The following is a 10,587-nucleotide window of genomic DNA, read 5'->3' on the forward strand; positions in this document are numbered from 1 at the left end:
AGCCAGGGAGCTATAGAAGGACGTACGTGGATCGGTGGCATCGCGAGGGATAGGAGGACCTTCCTTGATCCAACAGTGGATATATCGTGAGTGTGTCCAGAGATCGAGGTGTCCGAGGGCTCGTTTAGCAGAGTTGGCTTCGTAATCAAAAATATTGTCTGAAAATAAATATGCACAGGAAATCTATTTCAATCCAACATATGCTGTCTCCATAGCGATGAATGTGCGTGCAAAGTATACACTGATCAACATTGGAAATTTGACAGCGTGGGAAGTGGGGCTGAAAGCCCCCCCTCTCCCCCCGTAGATTCCAGCCGATGTTTTGTAGTGAGCATCGGGACGACGGCGAGAGAGAGAGAGAGCGTTGATGAGTTCCTGCGAGAGGCTGGCGAGGGGGGCCTTTGCGGGTCTCAAGCTCCCTGAGGTGAGGGTCCCATGGGGGGCAATGTCCAAGCCTGTCTGCTGCCTTGTGTGCAGGCTCCTTCCGTGGTGTGTGTCGGATGCTTCAGCCCTTGCCAGGTGAAGACCGTGACTACTCCACAGCAGTGGTTCGTAAATCTTCTTCTTGGTTCTTTCGGTAAAGTCACGTAGAATGGAAATAATAAAATAATAAAAATAAAACATGATTAAATCATTCTCACGACGTTTCGGACCTCTTCTCGACAGACCTGTTCTTCACCTGAGGACGGCTGCTTGCGTTGTGGCCGAAACGTCATGAGAATTATTTTATTATGTTTTATTTGTATTATTTTATTATTTCCATTCTACGTGACTTTACCGAAAGAACCAAGAAGGTTCGTAAATCTTTGCTGCAGTCTGCATCCCTTTGGTTCTGAATCGTTAAACAAATGTACAATGTCAATACATCGGGTTTTATGAAACAAAGTAGTTGTTTTCTTGGTTCTTTCGGTAAAGTCACGTAGAAGGGAGATAATAAAATAATATAAATATTAAACAATAAAAATTCTCACGACGTTTCGACTGCAACACAAGCAATCATCATCACACTGGTGAAGTAGGTAAACATTGCCACTAGGGAGAGCCAAAGGCGGCCGCGTGTGGTGCTGGCCACCCACCTCCTCGTGTGTCTAACAGCACTTGCCCCAACAGTCTGTCAAGGCTACACGGGGGATCTTTGTCTTGTCTGTGAAGGTGTGTGGAGTCCGTGAAAGTGACGACCGCGCGCGCGCGTGTCTCTGCATGTGCGGTGGCCGCTGGGTCAGTAGAGAGGTCACGACACGTGTGCAGATTGCCGAGGGGATGTTTGCGAGTGGGGGGCCGAGTTTTGGCAGGAGTCGCGGTGTCCCGGGGCTGACGCTGCCGCTGCTGCTTCTGGCGCTCATCACCCGCCCGGACGTGGTCGCCTCGGTGCGGACTTGCGCCGCCGCCGTCGACGGTAGGGGAGGACGCTCGCCCTCGTCTCTCTCGCCTCCCTCTCTCGCCTCCCTCGCTCGCTCTCTTGTTTTTTTACGATCAGTGGAAACAAGAAGATGCTCGGTGTATTCGGCACTTTGCTTCGTTCATCATTTCGTAATTTTTTTAAAATAATTTTTTTTAAAACTTGGCTTTATGTAAACCCCCCCCCGCCTCTAGCTCTCTCGCTCGCTCTCTCTCGTTCTGCACGCAGCCCCCCTCGCAGTCCGACGGCCTCCGACGGGTAGCATACTCGCTCGCTCTCACGACTAACCCTGCGAGCGACGTCGACGACTGTGATGGCGATGCTGCTGATTGCAGCAGCAGCAGCAGCAGCTTTGTTTCAGGAGCTAAAGGGGTCAATGCTCAATGTCTACCGCTGGTCACGGGGAAGAGGGCTTCGGGAGAGTATTCGTGGAGCGGGGCTTTTTTTGGGGCCGTTCCACCTCGTCCGTGAAAAGAGCGCAGGCCACGGCGGTGTTGCGTGTACGTAGGGTGTGTTATGTGGAACTTCTTTCTCACCGTACGTAGCCAACCGTGCTAATCGGAGGTGCGGGAGGGAAGGGCATCGTTTATAGGACCGTAAATCACCGGCACGGACGAAATGAGTTCCACGTTGCCCGCATGCCCAGCCACCGCGTGCCCAAGCAGCTTCTGTTTGGCCGCATATCGGGGACAAAAGGGACACGACACGGGCTGGAGAAGAGATGGAGCTGATGCGGTACGGGAGGATGTGGAGCTGAGTGGACTTACCTACGACTGGTACCAGCGGTGTCAAGATCGACCTCTGTGGAGGAGGCTCGTGAAGGACGCTGCTGGGCAGTTGGAGCCAGAGGAGCGATGCTCACAATGAGCGGAGTGCCGGGTGGATAAAATACAGCAAGTTGGCACAGTAGGGGGCACAGCTGATGCATCTACCAATTATCTCAGTCAGCCAACCCATGGCACCTGGGTCTGTCCCGTGACCTCCTGTAAGCGAACATTCGACACTTCACGTGGCCTGAAAGTGCACATAGCCTGGCACAGGCGTCGTGGTGACGTCACCGTCGCTCCGTGGCGAATGGCGGCTGTGTTGGTATTGGTGCGTGTGTAGGTCGCGGTGCGTTGTGGGTCAGCGTGAGCGGTGGTGCAGCGGTTAGCGCGATGCACTACGAACCTGGCGACCAGGGTTCGATTCCCGCTCACGGCCAACACCAGTGACGATAATCTGAACCGGTCCTGGGCCTCCTCCAGGTCGATTACATGGTGCGGTGTGTAAACATCGCCGCTGGGGAGACAAAGGCGGCCGGGCGTGGTGCTGGCCACCCACCCCCTCGTGTGCCGTGCCGGCCTTCATCGGTGCTCGCTGACAGCACTTGCCCCAGCAGTCTGATGAAGCCGATACCAAGGGGAGGGGGCGGGGGGCTCTTCTCTTCGATGCGTGTAGATGGGTGCGCTCGCAACGGCGTGGTGGCTGTGCACCTGGTGCCCCAGGACACGGACCCGGCAGTAAATCCAGGTGGGTGGAGTGAGCTCTTCAGCTCAGCGCGCGATGCTGCTGCTGAGAAGCATGTGCTTGGATGAAGAGGAAAGACCCCAGCTGGGCCCCAAAGTGAGAGGGCCAGGAGGTATGCAGTCAACAATGCTTGACTCAGGGAGGAGGACGCCCCTGCCATGCATAGTCCCATGGGATGTTGGCTATCAACAACAAGGCAACTCCTATGACTAATTGGGAATGGGACGCAAGCGTAGGATTGATCACCCTGTCGCTGGCCGCCTTTGGGGAGGGTGTATAGTATGAAAGGCCGAAACACCCTAGGAACCAAAGGTTCACTACTGACGATGCGCTCCCCAAATTCCACCAGGCTCACTGTTCATGAACTCTTGGAAGTGCTTGCACAAAGGATAGTAACATCTCATCCTGTGTTCTTGGAATCTGCTTAGAGTGGTTGGCATGATAAGCCACTTGCTTGAGCTGTCGTTGGTGGGCAGGTCGCTTCTGATAAAGATCTACATAGCTCAGAAGTGGGCCTTACCTGGTAAAATATAATTAGTTTAGTTATTTACGTCTTGATTTGAAGCTTTCGTGACTGCAGTAATCCATACTCTTTGGTTCTTTCGGAAAAGTCACGTAGGTAGAAAATTAAATAAATCACGACGAAGTATGCCTACTTCAGCAGTTTTTTCTTGCCGTGGCTGTCCCACCTGATGACGAGTGCTTGAGTTGCGATCGAAACGTCGTGATCTATTATTTTTCTACCTACGTGACTTCACCGAAAGAACCAACGAGTATGATTTACGTGGTAATAAAAAAAAAATTGTTTCGTTTTATTAGTTTTTTTTGTATAATTTAATTTGTTTACCTTTTCTCTACTTTGCACTCGTGTTGTATTTTTGCTGCATTGTCTGTTGTTGTTGTCACCTTCTGACTCGCCCCGACGTGCTTTGTAGCCCACCGGATTCCTCCACTATAAATAAACATTCTGATTCCGAGCTATGCACGAGGGGGCTGCCACACTCGCCATGTCCCCGGCTGAGCCTCCTTCGAAATGTGTCCGCTTTAATAAAGACGACATCGGCGACGGTGATCATGTATTATGTTGAACTTCGTTCGCACCGTACGTAACCAAGCGTGCTAATGACGATGATGATGATGACGTTGGCGACGGTGATGCAGGTCCCGACAGGCTGTTCCGGTGGAGATGCACGGTCGACATGGAGGCGGAAGCCCCTTGCCGGATTGAGTTGGTCAACAACAGCAAGATGAGGATCATCTGCGCTGGGATGTACTTCGTGTACAGCCAGGTACGCGGCCAGCAGGCAAGATCCCTGACCTCGACCGCCCTCAGGCAATGCCAGCGTGGGACCACAACAGGGACAGCTGGAGGAGGGAGTGGGGAGGGGGGAATGGGGTGGAGGGAATGGGGTGGGGGGGATGGGGAGGGGGGAATGGGGTGGAGGGAATGGGGAGGAGGGAATGGGGTGGAGGGAATGGGGAGGGGGGAATGGGGAGGGGGGGATGGGGAGGAGGGAATGGGGAGGGGGGAATGGGGTGGAGGGAATGGGGAGGAGGGAATGGGGAGGGGGGAATGGGGTGGAGGGAATGGGGAAGAGGGAATGGGGTGGAGGGAATGGGGTGGAGGGAATGGGGTGGAAGGAATGGGGAGGAAGGAATGGGGAGGGGGGAATGGGGTGGAGGGAATGGGGTGGGGGGGATGGGGTGGAAGGAATGGGGAGGGGGGAATGGGGTGGAGGGAATGGGGTGGGGGGGATGGGGTGGAAGGAATGGGGAGGAGGGAATGGGGTGGGGGGAATGGGGTGGAGGGAATGGGGTGGAAGGAATGGGGAGGGGGGAATGGGGTGGAGGGAATGGGGTGGAGGGAATGGGGTGGAAGGAATGGGGAGGGGGGAATGGGGAGGGGGGGATGGGGAGGAGGGAATGGGGAGGGGGGAATGGGGAGGAGGGAATGGGGTGGAGGGAATGGGGTGGAAGGAATGGGGAGGAGGGAATGGGGAGGGGGGAATGGGGTGGAGGGAATGGGGTGGGGGGGATGGGGTGGAAGGAATGGGGAGGGGGGAATGGGGTGGAGGGAATGGGGTGGGGGGGATGGGGTGGAAGGAATGGGGAGGAGGGAATGGGGTGGGGGGGATGGGGTGGAAGGAATGGGGAGGGGGGGAATAGGGTGGAGGGAATGGGGAGGAGGGAATGGGGAGGAGGGAATGGGGTGGGGGGGGATGGGGTGGAAGGAATGGGGAGGAGGGAATGGGGTGGGGGGGATGGGGTGGAAGGAATGGGGAGGAGGGAATGGGGTGGAGGGAATGGGGAGGAGGGAATGGGGTGGAGGGAATGGGGAGGAGGGAATGGGGTGGGGGGGATGGGGTGGAAGGAATGGGGAGGGGGGAATGGGGTGGAGGGAATGGGGAGGAGGGAATGGGGAGGGGGGAATGGGGTGGGGGGGATGGGGTGGAAGGAATGGGGAGGAGGGAATGGGGTGGGGGGGATGGGGTGGAAGGAATGGGGAGGAGGGAATGGGGTGGAGGGAATGGGGAGGAGGGAATGGGGAGGAGGGAATGGGATGGGGGGGATGGGGTGGAAGGAATGGGGAGGGGGGAATGGGGTGGAGGGAATGGGGAGGGGGGAATGGGGAGGGGGGAATGGGGAGGGGGTAATGGGGTTGGTGGAATGGGGTGGAGGGAATGGGGAGGGGGGAATGGGGTGGAGGGAATGGGGAGGGGGGAATGGGTAGGGGGGAATGGGGAGGGGGGAATGGGGAGGGGGGAATGGGGTTGGTGGAATGGGGTGGAGGGAATGGGGAGGGGGGAATGGGGTGGAGGGAATGGGGAGGGGGGAATGGGGAGGGGGGAATGGGGTGGAGGGAATGGGGTGGAAGGAATGGGGAGGGGGGATGGGGAGGAGGGAATGGGGTTGGTGGAATGGGGTGGAGGGAATGGGGAGGGGGGAATGGGGAGGGGGGAATGGGGAGGGGGGAATGGGGTTGGTGGAATGGGGTGGAGGGAGTGGGGAGGGGGGAATGGGGTGGAGGGAATGGGGTGGGGGGGATGAGGTGGAGGGAATGGGGTGGAGGGAATGGGGAAGGGGGAATGGGGTGGGGGGGATGGGGTGGAGGGAATGGGGTGGAGGGAATGGGGTGGAGGGAATGGGGTGGAGGGAATGGGGTGGGGGGGATGGGGAGGGGGGAATGGGTAGGGGGGAATGGGGTGGAGGGAATGGGGTGGGGGGGATGGGGAGGAGGGAATGGGGTGGAGGGAATGGGGTTGGTGGAATGGGGTGGAGGGAATGGGGTGGGGGGGATGGGGTGGAAGGAATGGGGAGGAGGGAATGGGGAGGGGGGAATGGGGTGGAGGGAATGGGGTGGAGGGAATGGGGTGGAAGGAATGGAGAGGGGGGAATGGGGTGGAGGGAATGGGGAGGAGGGAATGGGGAGGGGGGAATGGGGTGGAGGGAATGGGGAGGAGGGAATGGGGTGGAGGGAATGGGGTGGAGGGAATGGGGAGGGGGGAATGGGGTGGAGGGAATGGGGAGGAGGGAATGGGGTGGAGGGAATGGGGTGGAGGGAATGGGGAGGGGGGAATGGGGAGGGGGGGATGGGGAGGAGGGAATGGGGAGGGGGGAATGGGGTGGAGGGAATGGGGAGGAGGGAATGGGGTGGAGGGAATGGGGAGGGGGGAATGGGGTGGAGGGAATGGGGAGGAGGGAATGGGGAGGGGGGAATGGGGTGGAGGGAATGGGGAAGAGGGAATGGGGTGGAGGGAATGGGGTGGAGGGAATGGGGTGGAAGGAATGGGGAGGAGGGAATGGGGAGGGGGGAATGGGGTGGAGGGAATGGGGTGGGGGGGATGGGGTGGAAGGAATGGGGAGGGGGGAATGGGGTGGAGGGAATGGGGTGGGGGGGATGGGGTGGAAGGAATGGGGAGGAGGGAATGGGGTGGGGGGAATGGGGTGGAGGGAATGGGGTGGAAGGAATGGGGAGGGGGGAATGGGGTGGAGGGAATGGGGTGGAGGGAATGGGGTGGAAGGAATGGGGAGGGGGGAATGGGGAGGGGGGGATGGGGAGGAGGGAATGGGGAGGGGGGAATGGGGAGGAAGGAATGGGGAGGGGGGGAATGGGGAGGGGGGGATGGGGAGGAGGGAATGGGGAGGGGGGAATGGGGAGGAGGGAATGGGGTGGAGGGAATGGGGTGGAAGGAATGGGGAGGAGGGAATGGGGAGGGGGGAATGGGGTGGAGGGAATGGGGTGGGGGGGATGGGGTGGAAGGAATGGGGAGGAGGGAATGGGGTGGAGGGAATGGGGAGGAGGGAATGGGGAGGAGGGAATGGGATGGGGGGGATGGGGTGGAAGGAATGGGGAGGGGGGAATGGGGTGGAGGGAATGGGGAGGGGGGAATGGGGAGGGGGTAATGGGGTTGGTGGAATGGGGTGGAGGGAATGGGGAGGGGGGAATGGGGTGGAGGGAATGGGGAGGGGGGAATGGGTAGGGGGGAATGGGGAGGGGGGAATGGGGAGGGGGGAATGGGGTTGGTGGAATGGGGTGGAGGGAATGGGGAGGGGGGAATGGGGTGGAGGGAATGGGGAGGGGGGAATGGGTAGGGGGGAATGGGGAGGGGGGAATGGGGAGGGGGGAATGGGGTTGGTGGAATGGGGTGGAGGGAATGGGGAGGGGGGAATGGGGTGGAGGGAATGGGGAGGGGGGAATGGGGAGGGGGGAATGGGGTGGAGGGAATGGGGTGGAAGGAATGGGGAGGGGGGATGGGGAGGAGGGAATGGGGTTGGTGGAATGGGGTGGAGGGAATGGGGAGGGGGGAATGGGGAGGGGGGAATGGGGAGGGGGGAATGGGGTTGGTGGAATGGGGTGGAGGGAGTGGGGAGGGGGGAATGGGGTGGAGGGAATGGGGAAGGGGGAATGGGGTGGGGGGGATGGGGTGGAGGGAATGGGGTGGAGGGAATGGGGTGGAGGGAATGGGGTGGGGGGAATGGGGTGGGGGGGATGGGGAGGGGGGAATGGGTAGGGGGGAATGGGGTGGAGGGAATGGGGTGGGGGGGATGGGGAGGAGGGAATGGGGTGGAGGGAATGGGGTTGGTGGAATGGGGTGGAGGGAATGGGGTGGGGGGGATGGGGTGGAAGGAATGGGGAGGAGGGAATGGGGAGGGGGGAATGGGGTGGAGGGAATGGGGTGGAGGGAATGGGGTGGAAGGAATGGAGAGGGGGGAATGGGGTGGAGGGAATGGGGAGGAGGGAATGGGGAGGGGGGAATGGGGTGGAGGGAATGGGGAGGAGGGAATGGGGTGGAGGGAATGGGGTGGAGGGAATGGGGAGGGGGGAATGGGGTGGAGGGAATGGGGAGGAGGGAATGGGGTGGAGGGAATGGGGTGGAGGGAATGGGGAGGGGGGAATGGGGAGAGGGGGATGGGGAGGAGGGAATGGGGAGGGGTGAATGGGGTGGAGGGAATGGGGAGGAGGGAATGGGGTGGAGGGAATGGGGAGGGGGGAATGGGGTGGAGGGAATGGGGAGGAGGGAATGGGGAGGGGGGAATGGGGTGGAGGGAATGGGGAAGAGGGAATGGGGTGGAGGGAATGGGGTGGAGGGAATGGGGTGGAAGGAATGGGGAGGAGGGAATGGGGAGGGGGGAATGGGGTGGAGGGAATGGGGTGGGGGGGATGGGGTGGAAGGAATGGGGAGGGGGGAATGGGGTGGAGGGAATGAGGTGGGGGGGATGGGGTGGAAGGAATGGGGAGGAGGGAATGGGGTGGGGGGAATGGGGTGGAGGGAATGGGGTGGAAGGAATGGGGAGGGGGGAATGGGGTGGAGGGAATGGGGTGGAGGGAATGGGGTGGAAGGAATGGGGAGGGGGGAATGGGGAGGGGGGGATGGGGAGGAGGGAATGGGGAGAGGGGAATGGGGAGGAGGGAATGGGGTGGAGGGAATGGGGTGGAAGGAATGGGGAGGAGGGAATGGGGAGGGGGGAATGGGGTGGAGGGAATGGGGTGGGGGGGATGGGGTGGAAGGAATGGGGAGGGGGGAATGGGGTGGAGGGAATGGGGTGGGGGGATGGGGTGGAAGGAATGGGGAGGAGGGAATGGGGTGGGGGGGATGGGGTGGAAGGAATGGGGAGGGGGGAATGGGGTGGAGGGAATGGGGAGGAGGGAATGGGGAGGAGGGAATGGGGTGGGGGGGATGGGGTGGAAGGAATGGGGAGGAGGGAATGGGGTGGGGGGGATGGGGTGGAAGGAATGGGGAGGAGGGAATGGGGTGGAGGGAATGGGGAGGAGTGAATGGGGTGGAGGGAATGGGGAGGAGGGAATGGGGTGGGGGGGATGGGGTGGAAGGAATGGGGAGGGGGGAATGGGGTGGAGGGAATGGGGAGGAGGGAATGGGGTGGGGGGGATGGGGTGGAAGGAATGGGGAGGAGGGAATGGGGTGGGGGGGATGGGGTGGAAGGAATGGAGAGGAGGGAATGGGGTGGAGGGAATGGGGAGGAGGGAATGGGGAGGAGGGAATGGGGTGGGGGGGATGGGGTGGAAGGAATGGGGTGGAGGGAATGGGGAGGAGGGAATGGAGTGGAGGGAATGGGGTGGAGGGAATTGTGTGGAGTAATCCAGCAAAGGGGCAGGGGAGAAAGGATGGAATCATGGGCGTCCGAAGGGACAGGGACTGTGACGAGCCTCTTGGGGAGACGTCTTCCCCACGGGGGCGCGTGGTGCTCCAGCGAGGGGGTTATTCACGACCCCCTTTCACGACCCCCTTTCACGAGTGCTTACGACCAAGAAGTCCTCAATGCCAAAGTCGCCGATGCCGCCACCATCTGCCCTGACTGCCTCCGCCATCTTGACATCTGTGGAAAAAAAGCTTTACGGCTCATCGGATTCCTTCCGAAATAAAACACATTCCTGCGGAGGAAGCTGGTAGGAACGTTGGGTTGCTCGGTCAATGGCCAGGGTCAACGGCGGCGTGGTGTATTCCGCAAATATGCCCGACTGTGAGGGCGGGCACAAGCCGGCGTGAGTAGGTTAAACGTTGAGTTTTATAAGGGCACCACGGGGTGACTAGCCCCTCCCCACCCAGCCCCACCCCTCCCACCCCCCACCCAGCCGCACCCTCCCCACCCTTCCCACCCAGCCCCTCCCCACCCAGCCCCACCCCTCCCACCCCCCACCCAGCCGCACCCTCCCCACCCAGCCCCTCCCCACCCTTCCCTCCCCACCCAGCCCCTCCCTTTCCACCCAGCCCCTCCCTGCACGACGGACACAATAATCCCCTGTGGGCTGGTGTAACCAGGAGGTTCCTACCAGTACAAATATTCTGATCTGCTCTTCGGTCTTCCCCTCGGTAGCCGGGCCCGTGAAGATGGCCGCTCCCACGACCGTCTTGGCAATCGGCCTTCTCCCACTCCACCCTGCACACGCGTCCCACTCAGCTAAACACAAACACATCAATCTCGTGAGGAGCTCATTAAAGCGGCGAACTGCGTGCTCACAATCGCCGAGTAGGAACCGCAGGCGAGCTGCTGGAAGGCTGCCAGGTGAGCTGGCGCTACCGACAAACAACTGCTCTGCGGTTCTATACGTGTCAAGATGTTTTCAGCCAGTTAGCGAGTGAGTGAGCATGCGGGAGGAATCCGCTGTTGTTCGATCTCATCCACGACGACGCTCCCCACCTGCCACTCCTGGGCCGCCC

General features: G+C 60.3%; 1 long non-coding RNA gene across 1 annotated transcript; it reads right to left on the reverse strand.

The window, feature by feature from the left end:
- LOC144942503 (uncharacterized) lies at window positions 1-10,587 on the reverse strand. Its single transcript, XR_013639384.1, has 3 exons — window positions 10,568-10,587; window positions 10,200-10,327; window positions 1-158 (listed from the first exon to the last, which is right to left on the reverse strand). It is a non-coding gene; the product is annotated as an uncharacterized LOC144942503 (long non-coding RNA).

Source organism: Lampetra fluviatilis, chromosome 27 (genome assembly GCF_964198595.1).
Source record: "Lampetra fluviatilis chromosome 27, kcLamFluv1.1, whole genome shotgun sequence".
In the NCBI taxonomy this organism is placed as follows: domain Eukaryota; kingdom Metazoa; phylum Chordata; class Hyperoartia; order Petromyzontiformes; family Petromyzontidae; genus Lampetra; species Lampetra fluviatilis.